Consider the following 16,625-nt stretch of genomic DNA (forward strand, 5'->3'; position numbering starts at 1 on the left):
TTCAATTTCATTAGCTGTGATGGGCCTGTTCATGTTATCCACTTCCTCTTTACTTAGTTTTGGAAGTTGGTAGGTATCTAGGAAATCATTCATTTCTTCCAGGTTCTCTAACTTGGTGGCATATAGTTGTTCATAGAAGCCTCGCATGATATGTTGAATTTCTGCAGTGTCTGTTGTGATATCTCCTCTTTCATTTACTATCCGATTTATTTGGGTCTTCTCCCTTTTTTGTTTTGTGAGTCTGGCTAAAGGTTTGTCGATTTTGTTTACTCTTTTGAAGAACCAACATTTACTTTCATTGATCTTTTGTATGGTTTTCCTATTCTCAATGTTATTTATTTCTGCCCTAACTTTAGTAATTTCTGTCCTTCTGGTTGCTTTAGGGTTCCTTTGTTGTTCTTCTTCTAGGTCTTTAAGATGTGCAATCAGGCTGTTTATTTGTGCCTTTTCTTGTTTCCTAATGTGTGCTTGTATAGCTATGAACTTCCCTCTTAGGACTGCTTTAGCTGTGTCCCAAATATTTTGATAGCTTGTGTCTTCATTTTCATTGAACTCTCGAAACATTTTGATTTCTTCCTTGATTTCCTCTTTGACCCAGAAGTTGTTAAGAAGTGTACTGTTGAGCTTCCACATTTTGGCACTGTTACTAATCTTTTGTTGATTGTTAAGTGTTAGTTTAATTCCACTGTGGTCTGAGAAGATGCTTGGGATGATTTCAGTGCTCTTGAATAGGCTGATGCTGTCTTTGTGGCCTAACATATGGTCTATCCTTGAGAATGATCCATGTGGATTTGAGTAAAATGTGTATTCCAGTTTCTTGGGATGAATGACTCTGAAAATGTCCAATAGTTCTAGTTTATCTATCTCTTCATTTAGCTCCCTTATGTCTTTACTGATTTTCTTCCTGGATGATCTGTCAAGTTGAGAGAGTGGGGTGTTGAAGTCCCCTACTATGATTGTGTTACTGTTAATATATTGCTGTAGCTCTTTCAGTAGAAGTTTGATGTATTTAGATGGCTTCTCATTGGGTGCATAGATATTAATAATTGTTAAGTCCTCTTGATTGACTGATCCTCTGAGCATTAAGTAGTGTCCATTCCTATCTTTTTTAATCTTATCTATTTTAAAGTCTATCATGTCAGATATGAGAATAGCTGTTCCTGCCCTTTTTTGTGGGCCATTGGCTTGAATGATAGTTTTCCATCCTTTCACTTTAAGTCTGTGTTTGTCTTGTTGCGTTAGGTGAGTTTCCTGTAGACAACACATTGTTGGGTTGTGTTTTCTGATCCATCTTCCTACTCTGTGTCTTTTAATAGGTGAATTCAGGCCATTCACATTTATTGATATCAAAGATTGAAGATATTTTAACGCCATTCTTGTAGAGTTTTAGAGTGTTTTGATATATGTTCTATTTGTGGTGGTCTGGTTGTTTATAGGAAACCTTTCAGAACTTCTTTCAAGGCAGGCTTGGTGATGGTTGCTTCCTTCAACTGTTGCTTGTCTGAGAAGGTTTTGATGCTTCCATCTAGTCTGAATGACAATCTAGCAGGATATAGTATTCTTGGCTGAAAGCCTTTCTCATTGAGCACTCGATAGATATCTTGCCATTCTCTTCTGGCCTATAGTGTTTGTATGGAGAAGTCTGCTGCTAATCTTATGGGTTTTCCTTTGTAGGTGACTCTTTGTTTTTCTCTTGCAGCCTTGAGGATCCTTTCTTTATCCTTATTCCTTTCCAATCTAAGTATGACATGTCTTGGTGTCTTTAGGTCTGGGTTAATTCTGTTTGGGACCCTCTGCACTTCTTGAATCTTTATGTCTTTGGTGTTGTCTAGACTAGAGAAATTTTCAGCTATTATGGCCTGGAGAACGCTTTCTTCCTCCCCTTCTCTTTCTTCCTCTGGTAAGCCAATAATGCGTATATTGTTTCTTTTGAAGTCATCCCATAGGACTCTGTTGTTGTTTTCAGCATCTCTTAATCTCTTTTTGAGATCTCTTACTTCTTTTTTAGTTGTCTCTAATTCATCCTCAATCTTGCTAATTCTGTCTTCAGCCTCATTGATTCTATTCTCTCTGCCCTCTACTGCTTTCTGGAGTTCATCTATTTTGTTGCCCTGCTCTGATACTGTTTTAGCTTGTTCAGCTAGTTGCCTTCTTAGCTCAGCAATTTCAGCTTTCAGCTCTCTAATAACCATGAGATTATTAGAATTTTCTTCCATATTCTCATTTGTTGTTCCTGCAGTTCTGATTACAATTTTTTCAAATTCTTTACTCACTCCTGTTATTATTTCCTTAGCTAATGTTTGGATGTTGAACTCGTTGTTTTGTGCTTCACCCTCTGGAGGACTTTTAGCTGGACTCTTGTTCTGGTTCGAGTCTCCATTATTTTTTCTTGTTGTTTTAACCATTTTATATAAGTTAACAGTTTTTTCAATCCCTGAGTTGGAGTTCAGTGGTGTAAAAGCCTTTTTATTTTTCCCCTGTAGGCTATGGTAGCCTGAGGGCTTTTAAACTATCAATAGGCTTCTTGGCTTAATCAATGACTCCTGACCAAGAGATAAAGCAGGGTGTGGCAGAGATAATCCAGTGGTTATGCAAAGAGACTTTCACAGCCCTTCAGCTATGCCACCGAGGTATAGGTCTTCTCCTGAGTTTCCCGGTTAGATCTCTGTGCCCTGGTGTCCCTCCCTGTTGCTGCTCCAGATTCTGAGGGTAGTAGCAATGGAGACTCAGAGTTGTATTTGGTGAGTCTCTGGGGAGTCCTTTCCTCCCTTCAGCTGTCCCCTTGTTGGTGGATCAGACTGGAGGTGGTGTCTCCACTGACAGACTGTCGAACTGTTAGCAGTCACTTAATCTCTCCTTAGGCCCCTCTCTCCTCTCTGTCACCAGCCACGCGTGTTTGTACTCACGGGTGATTTACTGGGTTTCTGTGGTCATTCTAGTCCTGTCTTGTTTTGGTCCGGGTGGTCTCCTTTGGTATTCCTAGTTGATCCGGGAGAGGAGAGGAGAGGAGAGGAGAGAAAGCGATCTGCTGCTCGTAGCTCCGCCTCCGGAAGTCGAATCTGGTTCTCTTATTTTTTATGCTGTTTATTTCTGCTCTAATTTTAGTGATTTCTGTCCTTCTGGTTGTTTTAGGGTCCCGTTGTTCTTCTTTTTCTAAGTCCTTATGGAGTGCAGTAAGGTCGTTTATTTGAGCTCTTTCTTGTTTTCTAATATGTGATTGTAAGGCTATGAGTTTCCTCTCAATACTGCTTGAGCTGTGTCCCAAATATTTTGATAACTTGTGTCTTCGTTTTCATTTGTTTCAAGGGACATTTGAATTTCTTGCTTGAGTGCCTCTCTGACCCAGTGGTTCTTAAGCAGTATCTTGTTGAGTTTCCAAATTCTGTGAACTTTAGTAATTTTCTTTTTTGTTTTTGAATATTAGCTTTACTGCACTGTGGTCTGAGAAGATACTTGGGACGATTTCAGTGTTCTTGAATTTGTTGATACTGTCTTTATGGTCTAATATGTGGTCTATCCTTGAGGATGTGCTGTGTGGATTTGAAAAGAATGTGTATTCCAGTTTTTTGGGGTGAAGGACTCTGAAAATGTCCAGGAGGTCTAGTCTGTCTATCTCTTCATTTAATTCTCTTGTTTCTTTGTTGATTCTCTGCTGTGTTGATTTAAGTGTGAGAGTGGGGTGTTGAAGTCTCCCACTATTATTGTATTAGTATTGATGTATTTTTTAATTCTTTCAGTATGTGTTTGATGTATTTAGATGGTCCCTAATTGGGTGCATAGATGTTAATAATTGTTAAACCTTCTTGGTTGATTGATCCTCTAATCGTTATGTAATGGCCTTGCCTATCTTTTATTTCTTTATTTAACTTAAAGTCTATTGTGTCAGAGATGAGAATGACTGTTCCGGCCTTTTTTTTGTGGTCCAGTAGCCTGTATGATAGTTCTCCATCCTTTCACTTTAGTCTGTGTTTGTCTTGTTGGGCCACGTGGGATTTTTGCAAGCAGCATATGGTTGGCTTGTGTTTTCTGATCCATATTCCCATTCTGTTCCTTTTTGTGGGTGAATTTAATCCATTGACATTAACTGATATTATGGATTGAATGTATTGTAGTACCATTATTCAACAATTCTTTATTTGCTCTGATATATGGCAAATATTATTGTGAAGTTCTTTTTTATAAGAGGTCTTTTAGTACCTTTTCAGGGCAGGCTTTGTGATGGTTGCCTCCTTTAACTGTTGTCTGTCTGAGAAGGTTTTGATATCTCCATCTAGTTTGAATGAATGTCTAGCAGGATATATTATCCTTGGTTGAAACCCTTTTTCATTCAGGGATTGATAGATATCTTTCTATTCTCTTCTGGCTTTTACAGTTTGAGTGGAGAAGTCTGCTGATAGTCTTGTGGCTTTTCCCCTGTATGTGACTTTTTGTGTTTCCCTTGCAGCCTTTAGGGTCCTTTCTTTATCCTTGCTTCTTTTAATTGTAACTATTATGTGTCTTGGTGTCTTCAGGTCTGGGTTGATTCTGTTTGGGAATCTCTGGGCTTCTTGAATCTTAATGTCCTTTCTGTTGTTCAGGTCTGGGGAGTTCTCTTCCATTATTTCCTCTAGAATATTTACTTCCCCTTCCTCTCTTTCTTCCTCTGGTTGGCCAATTATAGGAACATTACTTCTTTTGAGATCATCCCATAGTCTCTGTTGTTGTTTTCAGTGTCTCTCAATCTCTTTTTGAGCTCTTTTACCTCTGTCACATCTGCCACCTTGTCCCCTCAGGCTTTCCCACTTCCCACGATATTCTCACAGTGCCTTTTTCACGTCACTCCTGGTTGTTGCCCTATAAAGCCTTCTTCTTCTGCCCCTCTTGTCTCTTGCCCGCTTTTCACATTGGTGATTAGACACAAGGGAGGGTGGTCTGGGAGGCGGCCATTTTTGCTATCTCCTAGTGGCCTGAACCACTGTGCTCTCACCCAACTCTGAGGTGCCTGTGAGAATAAAGATTTGTGTTCCCTCTTTGCTCCGGATCTCCTCTCTCTTCTCCATGGCGCAGCTTGACACCTGGCTCCCAGAATGGGGCTTGATCTGCCCAGATGCAGGTAAGTATACAGCCGCTTGACTCTCTGCACCCCCATGTTCCTCTCCGCCATGGGATTCCTTCCATTTTATGAAGAGGCTTCCCAAACTCTCTACTTTTTTCTTATGGGACAGGCTTTCTATCTCGGAGATGTTTTACTTGGGGCTGCACCGTAGATCCTCTTGGCTATGTTTGCAGCTTTCGGGATATATATAAGGCACCCTGCCAAAAAGTTAAGAGACTTTGAGACTGAGATATAAGAGTTAAGGGATATTGTCTTGGCGCTTACCCACCCTAAGCCCTCTGCATTTTGCCCCAAGAGTTCCATTTTGGCAGATACGCATTCAGTTTCTCTGGCTGCCACTGCCACTCCTCTGGAGGCTTCCACTTCCATGACTCCTCCCCCTGCTGCTACCTCGTTATCAAAGCAAGTCCACACCTTCCCAGTAAATGTGGCCCCCAATAGACAAAACCCTCAGGTGTGGCATCCATACTCCTCCAAAGAACTTAGGGAGCTCAGACAGTCAATTAAGGATGATCGAGTTCATTCCCCATGGACCAAGTCCATTTTATGAGGCTTTCTCCAGCACCTTAATAGCCCCCAAGATTGGAGGGACGTAGCTCATGCTATACTCCCAGACCCCCTCTACCTGCAATGGGAGGCATGTTTTCGTGATGAATGCTCAAAACAATCCCAGAAAAATAGTCAGAATCAGCTGGAGTGGAATTTTGATGCACTGTTTGGAGAGGGAGAGTTTGAAACCGGAATTCTACAGGCAGAAGCCAAGTTTCCAGCAGGTTATTTTGAACAGGTATGCATCTGTGCATCACAAGCATGGGAAAGGTTAACCCCACCCACAGGAGTGGCCTCAGTCCCCATTCTCTCCCTTCGCTAAGAAACCAATGAATCCATAGCTAAATTCATTGCCAGGGTGCGGTCAACCTTAGAGAGAAAGATTTATAATCCTGAAGCCCGTTATCTCCTTCTGCGTCCTCCTGTGTTCTATTGTCTGGGATGGAATGCTACTGGAATTCCGTCAGGCATGCTTCAGTCTTAAACACCAACACCCAGATAATTGAATTTTAGGGACACAGGAACTTAGACCAGGCTCTTATTATGGCACAGGCTTATACAGCTACCCACATAAGCAAAACAGGGCCTGCTTTCAGTGCGGTCACCAAGGGCATTGGCGTAACCAATGTCCAGATAAGCTGCGACCATGCCTCCAGTCAGGACAACCACGCCTCCTGTCAGGACAACCATGCCTCCAGTCAGGGCAACCCCACCTCCAGTCAGGGAGCCAGAGGCCACGAACACCTTGTCCTAGATGCCAGAAAGGTTTTCATTGGAAGAGAGATTGTCCAAGTTTCATAAAAATGGCACGCCCCTCGGGAGTCGGGCTGTAGCGCAGCGGGTTAAGCGCAGATGGCGCAAAGCACAAGGACCGGCATAAGGATCCCGGTTCGAACCCCGGCTCCCCACCTGCAGGGGAGTCGCTTCACAGGTGGTGAAGCAGGTCTGCAGGTGTCTGTCTTTCTCTCCTCCTCTCTGTCTTCCCCTCCTCTCTCCATTTCTCTCTGTCCTATCCAACAACAACAACAACAATAATAACTACAACAATAAAACAACAAGGGCAACAAAAGGGAATAAATAAATAAAATAAATATTAAAAAAAAATTTAAAAAAATGGCACGCCCCTGAATGGTGCAAATTCAGAGCCTGAGATTTTGTGGACCACTCCTGTTTTAGAACGAGGTCACCCTACTACGACAGTAAGGACTGGCAGTATTCCTTTTAAATGTTTGATTGACACGGGGGCAGAAAAGATGATTTTAAGGCAAGCAGAGGTTCCCCAGAGTTGGGAACTCCTCCCAGGGCCCCATTTACACGGAGTTGGAGGGTTGACCCAAGCCTTTCTCACATGAGATTCACTTATGTGGGAAGACCTGAAAGGGACTACCGGACACTTCCGTCCTTTGGTAGCTGATATTAGCACCAACCTGCTGGGCAGGGATCTTCTGGAATCTCTTGATGTTATAATATCCACAGATGCCTCTGCAGAGCACAGCACCCGCTCCTGCGAGACTTCTAGATCTAATCAGCACCCCCAATACTAACTGCCACTGTTTGTAATCAAACTCCCTGTTTAGACTGCTTTCTAATGAGCCTGTCTGGGTGGAACAGTGGCCTTTGCCTAGGGATAAGCTAGAAATTTTAAAAGAGCTCATCCGAGAGCAGTTGTCCTTGGGACACATTCGTCATTCCCGAAGCCCATGGAATACTCCTGACTTTGTGATTAAAAAGTGCTCGGGGAAAAGACTGCTGGAGGTGGGGCTACGAGCAGCAGCAGATCTGTTTCTCTCCTCTCCTCTCCTCTCCTCTCCTCTCCTGGATCAACTAGGAATACCAAAGGAGACCACCTGGGACTGAAACAAGACAGGACTAGAACAACTACAGGAACCCACCAAATCACTGGTGAGTGCAAACACACATGGCTGGTGACAGAGAGGAGCCTAGGGAGAGACTAAGTGGCTGGTAACAGTCCGATGGTCTATCAGTTGAGACACCACCTCCAGTCTGTTCCACCAACAAGGGGACAGCTGAAGGGAGGAGAGGACTCCCCGGAGGCTCACCAAGTGCAACTCTGAGTCTCCATTGCTACTGCCCTCAAAATCTGGAGCAGCGGCAGGGAGGGACACCGGTGGACAGAGATCTAACCAGGAAATTCAGGAGAAGACCTACACCTCAGTGGCATAGCTATGGGGCTGTGAAAGTCAATTTGTATAACCACCGGACTATCTCTGCCACACTCTTCCTTATCTCTTGGTTAGGAGTCAGTGATTAAGTTAAGAAACCTACTTATAGTTAGAAGCCCTCAGGCTCCCATAGCCTATAGAGAAGAAAAAAAAAGAGGCTTTTAAGCCACTGAGCTCCAACTCAGGGATTAAAATACTACTGAAACAACTGTTAACTCCCACCACTGTGAACCCTTTAATTAACTTACTTAGACACAGGAAATAGTGATCAGTAATTTGAAAAGTACTAAGAGAGGGAACTCATAACATAATATATAAAATGGGTAAACCAACAAGAAGAAATATTGGAGAAACGAACCAGGACAACAGTACAGCTAAAAGTCCCCCAAAGGGTGAAGCACAAAATAGCAAGTTCAACATCCAGACATTAGCTAAGGAAATAATCACAGGAGTGAGTAAAGATTTTGAAAGAATTGTAATAAAAAATACAGGAACAACAAATGAGACTCTGGAAGAAAAAGTGCTTGGGAAAATGGCGCCTCCTCCAAGATCTCCACGTGGTTAATAAAATCATGCAGGTCTGGGGGCTCCCCCCAAAGGGGTTTGCCTCTTGCTTCTGCAATTTCCACAGGAATTTCAATCATAGCTATTGATATACAAGATTGTTTTTTCTCTATTTCCTTGCACCCACAAGATTGTAAGCGTTTTGCCTTCTCTGTTCCTTCTATTAATAATGTCAGCCCTGGCGATAGATTTGAATGGGTGGTACTACCCCAGGGCATGGCCAATAGTCCTACAATTTGTCAAGAGGCTGTTAAATCTGTCCTTTCCCCATATATTCATGAGGGCCTTAAGGTTTTTCACTACATGGATGACGTCTTAATATGGGGAGAATTAGATACAGATCTCTGTGCCCTATGTGATTTTCTTATTCCTTCCTTAAAGAAAAGCTGCCTTAATGTAGCTCCTGAGAAGGTACAGCTAATCCCTCCAATATCTTTCTTAGGTTCAGAAATTTCTCTATTGCAAATTCATCCCTTAAAACCTTGTGCTACTTTTCCTTCTGATCTCACTCTTGCTTCTTTACAAAGTTTTCTTGGAAATTTAAATTGGCTTAGGCAGTATCTTTATCTGCCTACTAGCTGCCTCCAACCACTGTTTAACCTGTTAAAAGAAAACAAACAGCCCTCCTCAAAACTTATGTTAACTTCCGAAGCCTCCTTGGCACTGGTAAGGGTTAACCAGGCCCTCTGAGACATGTACCTTGTTCGATTCTCCCCCTCCTCTCCAGTAAACCTTCTAATCTTTAAATCCACCTCCACAGTAGTGGGGGCACTGTGGCAGAACCATGGGGTTCTCAAGTGGCTTCATATGCCAGTAGGCGGAGCTCCAAGACTCCTTACCAAGACAGATGCATTAGCATTCATGGTTTGCCAAGAAAGAAATAGATTGATGCAAATCTTAGGAAGGGAGCCAGAATATTCTTCCCTTTTCTCTCACAGATACAGAGTGGCTCATATAACACCATTCTCATTTTGCCGTAAGTTTAGTGGGGTTTCCAGGACAAATAGATAACCCTTTTCCTTCTAATAAATTGATAGCTTCTTTACCTCTTTTGCCTCTACTAGTACCTAAACTTTTCTCTCGAGATCCCATTCCCTCTGCTCCTACAGTCTTCACTGATGGTGGAAAAAAGGGAGCTGCTGCCCTTATATATTACCCAGAAAAGCAATCCCCTAAACCTCTCTTTACTGAGATTCCTGATAATTCCCCTCAGTACAAAGAACTTTATTCTGTTTTCCTTGCACTAAAAGCTATACCAGAATCCTTCAACCTTTTTTCTGACAGTGTGAATACTGTTAACTTACTTCCATGGCTTGCTCGTTCTTATGTGAAAATTGATGACAACCCACTTTCCCCTCTCTTGGTTCAAATTGCCTCTATGCTCTGTTCTCAAACCCAACCACTGTATATTCAACACCTTCGTTCCCACAGCCCTCTTCCTGGTTCCTTGTCCAAAGGGAATGCTGCAGCTGACCGCCTCACCTCCACAGGAATTCTCCTAGCCTCTGTCTCGAATCCTGCTGACTTTCATTCCCTAACCCATGTTAATCTTAAAGGCCTTCGAGCTCAATTTCCTGATGTTCCTTTAGCACAGTTGAAACATTCTTGCTACATGGTCTTCCTGTGCAGGTCTCATAAAAACACCTGCTATTCAAACTCTTGGGGTTAACCCCCAAGGCTTAAAAGCCAACACTCTTTGGCTGTTGCCTTGAGAGCTATACAATGCCAAATAGCCCCTCCGTTTGGCAGGCCATGCCCTCCTGCCTACAGGTCCTGCCCTTTGAGGTAGGAAACTCCCCCTCATTACAAAGCCTTACCTCCCCAGGGACAGGAGATGCCCCCAGAGGCAGAACCCCCCACCTCATTACTAAGCCCTGCCCCAGAGGCAGGGGATGCCCCCAGAGACAGGAAATGCCCCTTTGCGCACCAAGCCTTCCCTTGGCATCACACTGGCTCTTACTGCTCCCCTACTTGTCCCTTCCTGTTTTGTTATAGCATTCAGGTTTATGCCCAAAAGGTTTCTGCTCACCCCTACACTACTATTCCTCTGTCACAGATAGAGTCGTTTACAGACATTGAACCATCTTAATGCTATGACTAGATAAAAAGATAGAAAAAGATGTTAAAAAAATTTTTGAGTAGATGGTGGAGCCTGGCCGAGCTTAACCTACGAGATGAGTCCCTCCAGGTAAGTCTCTCTAAAGAGTGGTTGAGCACAGGGGGGACACATGACTTCCCACCTGAGCATGGCATTCCTTAAAAACATTTAAGCCTGCTCCACTCTATATTTCCTATACTGTGTCCATTAGATATAAAGGAAATGGGGAAGATGCTGGGGAATTATGCAGATGCAGTCACATCTGCCAAGCTGTCCCCTCAGGCTTTGCCACTTCCCGCAATATTCTTGCAGTGCCTTTTTCAACCAATCCTGTCCTGACACATCACTGCTGGTTGTTGCCCTATAAAGCCCTTCTTCTGCCCCTCTTGTCTCTTGCCCATTTTTCACATTGGTGATTAGACACAAGGGAGGGTGGTCCAGGAGGCGGCCATTTTTGCTACCTCCTCATGGCCTGAACCACTGCGCTCTAACCCAACTCTGAGGTGCCTGTGCAAATAAAGATTTGTGTTCCCTCTTTGCTCCAGATCTCCTCTCTCTCTTTTCCGTGGCGCAGCCTGACACCATTGCTTGCATACTTTTCTTATGTATGGTTATTTCTGACTGATTTGGAGTTTCTTCTGGACTCCTGTCCTGATTCCTTGTGGTAGCAGTTTTATTTGCTTTTTTTTTTATTGATGTGGTTTTTATTTTTCAGTTCTATCGTTCTTCAGTTGTTGTGTTTTGAGTACAAACCACACTATACTAAAGAACTTTATGAGAAGTTCAGTCACCAACCTCATAAATAACAGAAATAGTAACTGAGGCAAGTATTGATGCAGTTCAACCATTCCCATTTAGTCAAACAACACCTACAGTCCAAGGAGAAATAGCAACCAAACAAAAGAATAAGAAAGAGGAAAAAAGGGAAAGCAAGAATAGAAAATTATGCAAATCTACTGTCCACTATAAATTCTAGGGATAGAAAGCAGAGAAAGGGAAGTAGAGAAGACACACACACACACACACAGAGTCCACTCTGAGTCATATTTCTTTCCCAGAATAATTCACATGTCAGTATCAGTGAATTCAGAAAACAAAAGGAAGAGGATGGAAGAAAAGAATAAAACAAAAGGAAGGAAGGATGAAAGAAAGAAGAAAAAAGGAAGAGCAGTGAAAAGAGTTGTTTTTTTGTTTTTTTTTTTACATTAGCTAGGAGCAGGGAAAAAGGAGAGTGGAGAGCAGAGGTAGAGAGAAACAAGTTCCACTCATAACAGATAGGACACCCAGTCGCCTAGCAATGGAAAAAACAACAACGGTTAATTTTGGTCATCCTGAAGAAAGTGGACGGAAAAAGGACACGTGTATAGAGTAATAGTAGTAGAGCATAAAACCCCTAACAGTGAGATTGCAGCTTCAACCGCTCTGGGTTGGCTGCAGGCAGCCTGAGCAAAGACAGCCAATTATAAGAATTATCCAAAAAAAAAAAAAAAAAAGCCCTCCAGATAGTCTTTCCCAGCCAGGGAAGAGGCTCTGATTGGTCAGGTATTTTGTAACTCAAATAAAGCTCCAGTCACTTAAAAAAAAAAAAAAAGAGATGTTAAAGGAATGATACCCCTGGTAAGCCAGGAATCTTGGTAAAGACAGTAACTTAGCAGTGAGCCTACTAGGAGCTGCTGTGCTGCTGCCCTTGGGGGATGGTACTGTGGGATGGGTGGGTGAGCTCAGAAATAATCAAAGGATTTAACTTTGTCCCCCTGACCTCCGTTTGTCAGCCCAAGAGAGAATATGGGACTGTATTTTGGTGTCGCTCTGACCAGCCCGTGTTCACCCTCCTACAGACAGCCCAGTACCTACTCTATGCAGCTGAGGATCCGGGTTGGGAGCTGCTGCCTCTTGGAGCTCACTGCAGCTCCCAAAGTCGCCACTTGGCTGGGCCCCCCAGTATCCAGGTCCTCCATTTTTTTAGATAGCTAATAGGCATATTTTAGTTATATTCCAAAGGGCCTGTGGCTATACTAGTTTTTTTCTTTTTTCCCCTGAGCCTGAAATTTGATATGCAGGTGGATCCAAGATACTGCCTGGGTAGATGATGTCCTGCTGGAAAAAGAACCTCTAAGCTGGATCAGGGAAGAGAGTAGCTCCCTAATATGGGAAGAGGGTATTGTTAATTGTTGCTATGCTTCACATTGGTTTGGACTCCCCCATCCCCGCCTCTGGGAGATTGTGGTTTGGCCCCTGGTAGTTTCGCAGGCCCCCTCCCCCCTAGGACTTCGAGAGTTCTTGCTGCTGCCTCCAGAGGAGAAAGATGCAGGACAGATCTGTGTGGTGATTAGTTTAGGTTAGTTTTTGAATCGTTGCTCATGAATAAAGAAATACAGCTTATCTGCCCAGCCGTGTGTCTTCGAGTCTGTCTACCGCAGCGAAGCTAGCCTGGCCTACTGGAGCCCCAAACTTTAACGACATTAACCGTAAACCCCATCAATTTGATGTGATCTGGGGCCTATATTCAGCTTAGGAGCCTATATAACCTCTGCAGTTGGGAGCAGTGCATTGTCTTCCATATTTCTTTTTAGATGTTTTTTTATTATCACCATAGTTATCCCTGGGGCTCAATTCCTGTAGGACAAATCACTATCCCAGGCAGAAATTTTTTATTTTTATTTTTCATTTGATATTTTATTTTGAACATATCAATATTCTGCTCTTGCTATGTTCATGCTGAGGACTGAACCTTGGTCATCTTATGTTTCAGGTATGTGGAACTTTCTACATTTGGTAGGAGAGAGAGAGACCCTAAAGGGAACAGAGAGAGAAGTGAAAGAGAGCCAACCTGCAGACCTGCTTCACCTCTCACGAAGTATTCCCCCTGTAGATGGGTACTGGGAGTTTGAACCCTGGCCCTTGCACACTATACTGTGTGCACCCAACCAAGTGTGCCACCAACTGGCTCCTGTATTTTCTCTTTATATATATATTTTTTTTCTCGTCTTTTTATTGTTGTTGTTATTATTGACGTCATCGTTGTTAGGTAGGACAGAGAAGAATAAGAGAGAGGATGGGGAGACGGGGAGAGAAAGATAGACACCTGCAGACATGCTTCACTGCCTTGAAGCAACTCTCTTGCAGGTGGGGAGGGGGAGAGGGAGGCTCGAACTGGAATCCTTATGCTGGTCCTTGTGCGCTTAACCTGCTTCACAACCGCCCAACTCCCCTTATTTTCTCTTTTATCTATGTAAAACATTGATGCTACCATAAATTTAGTAGAAAGCAAGCTTAGTTAGTGATAGAAAGGGAGGCTTCTGTACTGTATTCTGTAGTGGTTAAGTGATATTGCTAACCCACAGAGGTTAAAACAGACAGGATCATTACAGCAATTCATCTGCTAAGTAGCCAACCGAACAAAACAGGAAACTTCCCTGATCAGATGTATGCATGCCCAAGTTCATCACAATGCTTGGTACCAGATTTGGAAAACCATCCAAATGTCCAAGCACAGATGAGTGGGTAAGGGAATTGAGCAGATATCCAGAAGGGGGCACTTCCGCCCAGTAGAGTCTCTGCTCACACGGAGCTCGGGTGCCCCTGAGGCGACTAGGAGGAGCAGGAGAGAGGCACCTGGAGTGCAGGCACAGAGACAGAGTTTCAGGCTTCCGCCGCGGCCCCAGGCGCAGAGCTGAGCTGAGAGGCGCAGGTGCAGGGAGGCCCGCAGACGCCCCCGGAGCCCCGCTCGGAAGTGAGAGGGCGGCGGGGCTCCCTGGGCGGGCGGCTTGGGGCCCCGCACCCCGCGGAGCGCACCGCGGGTGCCGCCCCTTCTCTGTCTCCGAGAGAAAGGCGGGAGGCGGCGGCGGAGGGGCCGCCCGGGCGGGGCGGGAGCGAGTCTCCTCGGGGCTTCGGACCCGGGGCCGCCGCTCCCGGGACCCGCACGGGCTGCGGCTGCGCCCGGCTCTGAGCTGCGGAGACGTGGAGCCGAGGAGCGGGAGCGGCACCGGGCACGGCCTCGCCGCGCGTCCTCAGCCGCGTCTACACGGGGCGAGGCGGGTTTCGACCCGGAAAGGCCGCGAGCCGCGGGGTCTGCGGGCGTCTGCACCCCGCTGTCCCCGCAACGCCACCCGGCGCCGTGTCCGCTGAGGCCGCTGCGCCCCAGCCCCGCACCCGGGGCCCCCAACCCCCAATGTGGGCGCCTTGGCGCGGCGGCCTCTCCCTTCACTCTGTGCCCTAAACCCGCATTCGAGCGGCTCCTTCAGGGCTAGCCCCTCTGCTCTGCGCAGAACATGTTGGAACATGTTGGTGGAGGATGACTTAGATGGGGGGTGGAGTGTTAATGTGCAAAACTGAGAAAATTTACACATTTAGTAACTACTGTATTTTACTGGAGACACAATCATTAATCCCCTAATAAAAGTGATTATGAATATAAATACAAATAGTAATATTTCAATGTTATATGTATCTTAATTTCCTCTCTGATCATCTTTCTTTTTAGATGTGTCTCTGTCTCTACCCAGCACATAAACATAAATATGATATGGCAATGAGTATGAACATACGTGTACTTGTAAATTTAAATATAAAAGTATTATAGATATTTCCATTTTTTTCTCTGCTCCTCTACCTTTCCCTGTCGATGTTATTCTGCCTCTAGTCAATATATATACACGAGTATTATAAAAAAAATAAGAAGAAGATATCCAGAAGGGATGCTACTCAGCTGTTAATAAAAAATGGCATCTGCTCTCTTGTGAATGGCATCGGAGGGGGTCATGATCAGTGAATAAGTTAGAGGGAGAAGAGCAGATATCAGATGAGCTGGCTCAGAGGTGGGTCTAAGAAGGAAAGCAACAGAAGGGTGGATGCTCAGTCAGCTGTGGGCTGTCTCAGTAGATCCCTGGATTCCCAACGACAGAGGGTGATTTATGTTTTTGTTTAACAGAGGGGACCAACATAACAGAGGGGCTCTTTCTGGATCCTGCCCAGATTCTAGCTATGGAGGAGGCATCAGTTTCCTCACTGTTAGAGAAACAAACAAAATGAGAGTAAGTCAGAGGGCACAGCACTGTTGCAGTACTCACAAAACTTCCCTTCCATCCAGGTCTTCCTTGAGGGTCAGGTTAATTTCTAGTAAAAAAAATTGTTTTTAGATGTTAGAAGTGTAATTTTTGGTTCATTTGTTCTGATGTCAGTACACATTTCTGACTCATCTCTGAGAAGACACGCCATCATTTGAAATACGTGAATGCCAGCCAAAGTGGATTTTTATTTAGTATTGGACAGAAGGAAAGTGAGGTCATATGAGTGGTGGTGATTATGTGGAATATGTACCCTTCCAGTATTGCTCTCAACTCCATTATGTCACATTTCTCTCTGGGGAGATAGCCTAATGGTTCTGCAAAAGGTATTCATCTCAGGGAGTAGGGCGGTAGCGCAGCAGGTTATGCGCAGGTGGCACAAAGCGCAAGGACAGAGGTAAGGATACCAGTTCGAGGCCCCAGTTACCCACCTGCAGGGGAATCACATCACAAGCGGTGAAGCAGATCTGCAGGTCTCTTATTTTTCATTACTTCTCTATGTCTTCCCCTCCTCTCTCTACTTCTGTCCTATCCAGCATCAACAACATCAATAACAACAACAATAATAACTACAACAATAAAACAAGGGCAACAAAAGGGACTAAATAAATAAATAAATTTTAAAAAGGTATTCATCCCAGACCCTCTGGGGTCCCAGGTTCAATCTCTCCTACCACCAGCTCTGGTCTGTCTCTCTCTGTACATCATTCTTTTACAGATCTATTTTCTCATTAAAATCAATATTAATGGAATAGATTTATTTCCTTTCTTCTTCAAAAGTATATTTTCGGGGGTCGGGCGGTGGCACAGTGTGTTAAGCACATGTGGCGCAAAGCGCAGGGACCGGCGTTAGGATCCCGGTTCAAGCCCCTGGCTCCCCACCTGCAGAGGAGTCACTTCACAGGCGGTGAAGCAGGTCTGCAGGTGTCTGTCTTTCTCTCCCCCTCTCTGTCTTCCCCTCCTCTCTCCATTTCTCTCTGTCCTATCCAACAATGAACAACATCAACAATGGCAATAATAATAACCACAACGAGGCTACGAGGGCTACAAAAGGGGGAAAAGATGGCTTC

This window comes from Erinaceus europaeus, chromosome 3 (assembly GCF_950295315.1).
Source record: "Erinaceus europaeus chromosome 3, mEriEur2.1, whole genome shotgun sequence".
Lineage (NCBI taxonomy): Eukaryota > Metazoa > Chordata > Mammalia > Eulipotyphla > Erinaceidae > Erinaceus > Erinaceus europaeus.